We start from the raw sequence: 5,966 nt of genomic DNA, 5'->3' as shown, positions 1-5,966 counted from the left end.
ATTTCTCTTGAGTTAGATATTTAGCATTGAAATGAAATGGTGGGATCATACGTGTATTTCACTAACAAATTGTTTTCCAAAGTGATTGTGCCATTATACATCACTACCAGCAATCTATCAGAGTCCCAATGTGCTCCACATCCTCACCTACACTTGGTATAATTAGTCTCTTTAATTTCATCCATTTTAATGGACATGTAATGTTTTCTTGTGGTTTTAATTTGTATTTCCATAATCACTAATGATGCTGGGTATCTTTACTTATCTGCATATCTTTGGTAAAGTGTCTGTTCATATCTTTTCCCCATATAAGTATTGGGTTATTTACCTTTTTATTAATTATTATGAGTTCTTTATATACTCTAGATAAAAATCTTTTTTCAGGTATTATGTTTTGCAAATTTATTCTCCAAGTCTGAGAAAAAGAAAGTCTTCATTTTCTTAAAACTATTGCTTAAAGAACAAAGGTATTTAATTTCAAGAAGACTGATTAATACTTTTTTCTTTGAAGTTCGTCTTTTCTAAGTTGTATTTATGTAAATGTACTTATATATTTTGTAAATCACCAAATCCAAGGTCACTAAGACTTTATCTTATATTTAGGTCTATAATTTATTTTCAGTTAATTTTTGTATATGATGTAAGCGTCAAGATTTTTTATTTTATTTGTTTGGCCTATGCTTGCCTGTTGTTCCAGTACCATTTGTTGGAAAGATTATTCTATGCCCATTTCCTAAATGAGTATCCTTGGCTCATTTAGGAAAAGTGAATTGACCATACACATCTCAGTCTATTTCTGGACTCTATTTTATTTCATCAATCTATTTGTCTGTCTTTACACCAGTAACTAACTGTGTTGATTACTGTGGCTTTCTAATAAGTTTTGTGTTTTTTTTTTTTTTTCAAATATATCTTGATTGATTTCAGAGAGGAAGGGAGAGGGAAGAGAGAAATAGAAATGGCAATGATGAGAGTCATTGTCTGTGTCCTGCATGCCCCACACTGGGGATTGAGCAGGCAACCTGGGCATGTGCCCTTGACTGGAATCGAACCTGGGATCCTTCAGTCCACAGGCTAATACTCTATCTAGTGAGCCAAACCAGCTAGGGCTACTTCCCCTTTTTCTTTTCAACAGGCTTTTAAAAGTAGTCAAAGAGTGTAACCAAGTGATCCAGAGAACGGACATCATTTGCCCCTAAACGTCCCATGTGTGGAGAGGGTGCAGGACTCAGTGTAGCACCATATGATCGTCCGTTCATGCCATGGGCCCGGCCCAGCACAGTTCCTTAATTCCTGGTAGAACTGTCCTCATTGCGGCTGGGTGTTGCCTGCCCTGAGGGTCCCTGCTCTTTTGGGATCTGCATTTGCCCTGCTCTTGGCCCCTCACTGCCTGTGGGGGTATAGGGATGCAGAGTCTGTGGCTCCTCAGGGCCTGCACCCAGTGAGGCATCCTCACCTTTTCCCTCTGGGGCAGGATTTAATAAGTCTTAAAGTCAGGTAAAATTAGTCCTCTAACTTCTTTTCCCCAAAATTGTTTAGACTATTCTAACTTCTTTGTATTTCTATGTAAATTTCAGAATCAGGTTGTAAATTTTTACAGAAAAGTCTTGAGGGCTTTTTATTGGGATTGCATTGACTCTTTAATGTAGTTTTGTGGAAAATTGACATTTTAACAGTACTGACCCACGGACCCATGGACATGAGATGTCTTCTCAGTTATTCAGGCCACCTTTAATTTCTCTTAGCAGTGTTTGGTAGTTTTACTGTGAAGAATGCAATTTTTTGCCCTAGCTTGTTTGACTCGGTGGATAGAACATCGACTTGCAGACTGATGAGTCCAGGATTCGATTCCAAGGGCACATGTGGAGAGCAGTTAGAGTGTTCGGACAGGATCAAGCCTTGGACTGACTTGTGGCAAAGCCATATACAAGTCCCAGCTCGGAGAGCAAAGCCCTCCCAGCACAATATAGCCAAAAGGCTATGGTTGTAAGCTTGACATTATAGTCTGACCCTGCAGTCCTAGGTAGCTAAGAGATGGGAGCTGTGGGAGGTACAGCAAGTGCTGCCAAAACAAGGCTTGAGAGAGTTCAGAGAATGGCAACAACAGGAGAGAAGCAGATTTGAAACTTGTAAGAACACTGTAAACATCTTTCCCTTGTTTTCCTTTGTGTGATCTGACTATAAAACAAAGCCTCAGCTTATATGCTGTGTCACTGTTTCTTCATCCAGGCACAGTGATCCACCTGGCCCCAACTGTATTCTCTTGTCTGTCTGCTTTAATCCTTTACCACCTCTCCTCAAGTTCACCACTGGCCGTGCTGGACATGGTTCAGGCACATGCCTGGGTTGTGGGCTCGATCCCCAGTATATGGTGTGCAGGAGGCAGCCAATCAATGATTCTCTTTCATCATTGATGTTTCTTTCTCTCTCCCTCTCCCTTCCACTCTGAAATTAATAAAAATATATTTTAAAAAAAGGTAAAATGATAAACACATAATTCTTTTTTAAAAATGCAATTTTTTGGTCCAGTGTATCCCCTAGGGCTGCTGGTTGTTGTTGTTTTTTTTAATGCTATAGTATTGTTTTATAAACTTCAGTTTTTAATTTCTCACTGCTACTATATATATTAATTTATTAATTTATTAATTAATACAAATTTATTTTTGTATTTTATCTTGTAGCCTACAACCTTGCTAAACTCAGTCACTTTAGAAGCTTTTTTGGGGGTTGATTCTATATGATTTTTTTTAAATATAGATGAGTATGTCTGCAAATTAAGACAGTTTATAAAATAAATGAGCTTCTTTCTTTCCAATCTGGTTCCTTATTATTTTTTCTGGCTTATGGCACCAACTAGAGCCAGGGGTGGGCAAACTTTTTGACTCGAGGGCCACAATGGGTTCTTAAACTGGACCGGAGGGCCGGATCAAAAGCATGGATGGAGTGTTTGTGTGAACTAATATAAATTCAAAGTAAAGGAGCGGAGGGGAGAGCAAGAGAACCGGATAGAACAGCCGGATCCGGCCCGCGGGCCGTAGTTTGCCCACGGCTGGGCTAGACCTTTTGGAACAGTGTTGAATAGAAAAGTACACATTTTTATGGTCCTAATCTTATGGAAAAAGCATTTAATCTTTTATTGGTGTCCTCAATCAGATTGGGGAAACTCCCTTCTATTACTAGTGTGCTGAGAGTTTTTATCAAGAAAGGATGCCTTGGCGAGGAGGGAATAATGGCGGCGGAATAGACAGACGTGTTCCGAGCCTTGTCCCGGAGCAGAAAGAACGAACAGCTGAGGGTCGCACAAGGAGTGTTTGTTGGCTGGTTGGGAGACAGCTGAATTCCAGAAGGAGGTGGGGGACTGCTGAACGGGGTTCCCCTGACCTGGCAGCACCAACTGTGGCTGGGTTCCCTCCCGGAGCTGCGGGGTTGGACGTGGAGTCTGCGCCATCTTGATCCGGAAAGTGGAGCTTATCTGAAGCCTGAGAATCCACAACGGCGGCACCCCAGGAACAGCTGCGAGCCCCAGAACAACGCTCCCCAACTGGCGCAAGCACACGGGTTCAGAGGAGCTCTACACTCCACCACGGAAAGGTCAGATTTCGCCTGGGATAAGGTGAGGTCTCTGGTCCCGGCGGGAGAGAGGAACGCGCGTTTTGCGGGAGCTGGAGGACCAGGGAAGTCTGTGCCTAGAAAAATCCGTGGCTGTAGGGGCTGGCGTGATCTGTGATTGTGGAAAGGGGTCCTCAGAGCTGCTAAGAGAAGGGCACTCTAAAAAGCAACCCATTTTGATCTGAAGTGCAGGTACACCCTAAGAATTTCAGGCAGTCCAGACTTACGCGCAGCCCCTGCGTTCCCTGGGTGCCTGGGCTTACGCGGAGTCCCGGAGTACGCACAACTGGGCTTTTTCCTCTTGAAATTCTTGCTTCTGATTACTAAGCCCAATACATAGGATCACCCAGTTGGGGACACCCTGGGAGACTGCAGGGGAAGGTTGTTTTTCTGGAACCTGGGGATCGGAGCGGGGAGTGACCATCAGAGAGTCAGCTCTGAGGCAGACCACTCCCACAGGCCGGTGACGAGTGCCACAGAGAAAGAAGGCTCTAACACTGCCTAGAGAGGCCATAGATAGACCCGGAAGTTAATCCAGAAACACTGCCACCCAGGGGCTGAATCACAAATCGACTCTTGTGTAATCAAAAATAAAGGAATACGAGAAATTAAGACACACCGCCTGCTTAAAATCAGGACTGGCTTACAACACCGAAGAGCAGTGGATCGCAGGGAACTGCAATACTGTCTGGACTGAGAAACAGGCGTGCCAAACAGAAAAACAGAGGAAGTGAATGACCTTCACTACTTCACATTTTATTTTTACCTTTTATTTTTTTAATTTTTTTTTATTTTCATTTTTTGCATCTTTTAATCAAGAAACTTTTTTTTCTTTTTTCATCTCTTGATATTACCTTTTTAATGATTACATTTTTATTTTCAATCCGTATTATTACTACTGCTATTTTATCTTTTTTTTTTTTTTTTAAGTGTCATTTTATTTTCTCTTCATTTTATTTTGGGATTAGGGTTCTACATTCTATTTTTATCTTTCCTTTAGCATCGTTTTACTCTATCTCAACTCTACCTTTAGGCCATCACTCTCTTCCTAACCTCCCCCTTTTCAGTGTCCTGTTTATATTACCCTTTTACTGCTTTAGATTTTCCCTATTCTTTCTGTTTACCCCTTGTTAAAATTTCACCCTACTTACATATCTAATCTCCAATCCTCTGCTCCAAGTCCACATACACCTCTCCCCTCGCTGTCTGAGCTATCCATAAACTTGTCCTTCTCTCTGTCCTTTTGTTGTTGTTTGCTTGAATGTAGATTATATCCAATTTTTATGCTTTTTTGCGAGATTGTTTTGCTTATTCTTCTTTTGTTTATTTTTTTGTTTGTTTTGTGCTTCAGCTTTCCCTTGCCTCACTCCATATTAGTTGGTGTGGTAGTTTGTACTAATCCCCAGGCACTTGTTGCTGGCATTTTCTGGGATTAGTGATTGTTCTATTGGAGTTTTATCCCCAATATATATAGTCTGTTCCCCTTTCTCTCTTAGTCACTTTCTTGTCTCTCTTACTTTTTTTTTTTCTCTTTACTTTCCCTTTTCCCAATTTCATTTTCACACTCCTTTTTTCTTTCCTCCTTCCTTCCTTCCTTCCTTCCTTCCTTCCTTCCTTCCTTCCTTCCTTCCTTCCTTCCTTCCTTCCTTCCTTCCTTCCTTCCTTTCTTTCTTTCTTTCTTTCTTTCTTTCTTTCTTTCTTTCTTTCTTTCTTTCTTCCTCTTCTTCTTTCTCTCCTATCACCTAATTTGCCTTTCTCTGGTGGTCACCTTTATTGGAGGTTATTAATATCGTGAATACATTCCTGTTCAGTGCCTTGTGAGTTGTACCTGGTAGTGCTGTATTTTGTGCCTTTAAATCAACCCAGGAGAGAGAGAACTACATAACCAGACACCCAGAGAAGAGAGACCATGGGGAGACAAAGAAGCAGCCCGCATATGAAAGAAAAGCAGGCATCACCAGAAAAGGAAGTAAACGAAATGGAAGCAAGCAACCTTCCAGAAAAAGAATTCAGAGAAATGGTCATAAGGTGGCTGAAAAGAATGGAAGACAAATTCGACAATATGAGCAAGAACCAAGAGGAAATGAAGAAGAACCAAGAAGAAATGAAAAATGACATCGCTGCCGTAAAGAACTCAATAGAAAGCATCAAGAGAAGACTAGAAGAAGCAGAGGACCGCATCAGTGAGCTAGAAGACAAGATGGAAAAAAATACCCAAGAAAAGCAACTTCTAGAAAAAAAAATTAAAAGGCAGGAGGAGAGTCTAAGGGAACTTTGGGACAACACGAAACAAAACAACATCCGCATAATAGGGGTTCCAGAAGGAAAGGAAGCTGAGCAAGGAATAGAAAACCTCT

The sequence above is a fragment of the Plecotus auritus genome (genome assembly GCF_963455305.1).
Source record: "Plecotus auritus genome assembly, chromosome: 2".
NCBI lineage: Eukaryota > Metazoa > Chordata > Mammalia > Chiroptera > Vespertilionidae > Plecotus > Plecotus auritus.
The sequence above is the reverse complement of the archived record's forward strand: the minus strand, read 5'-3'. Positions refer to the sequence as shown.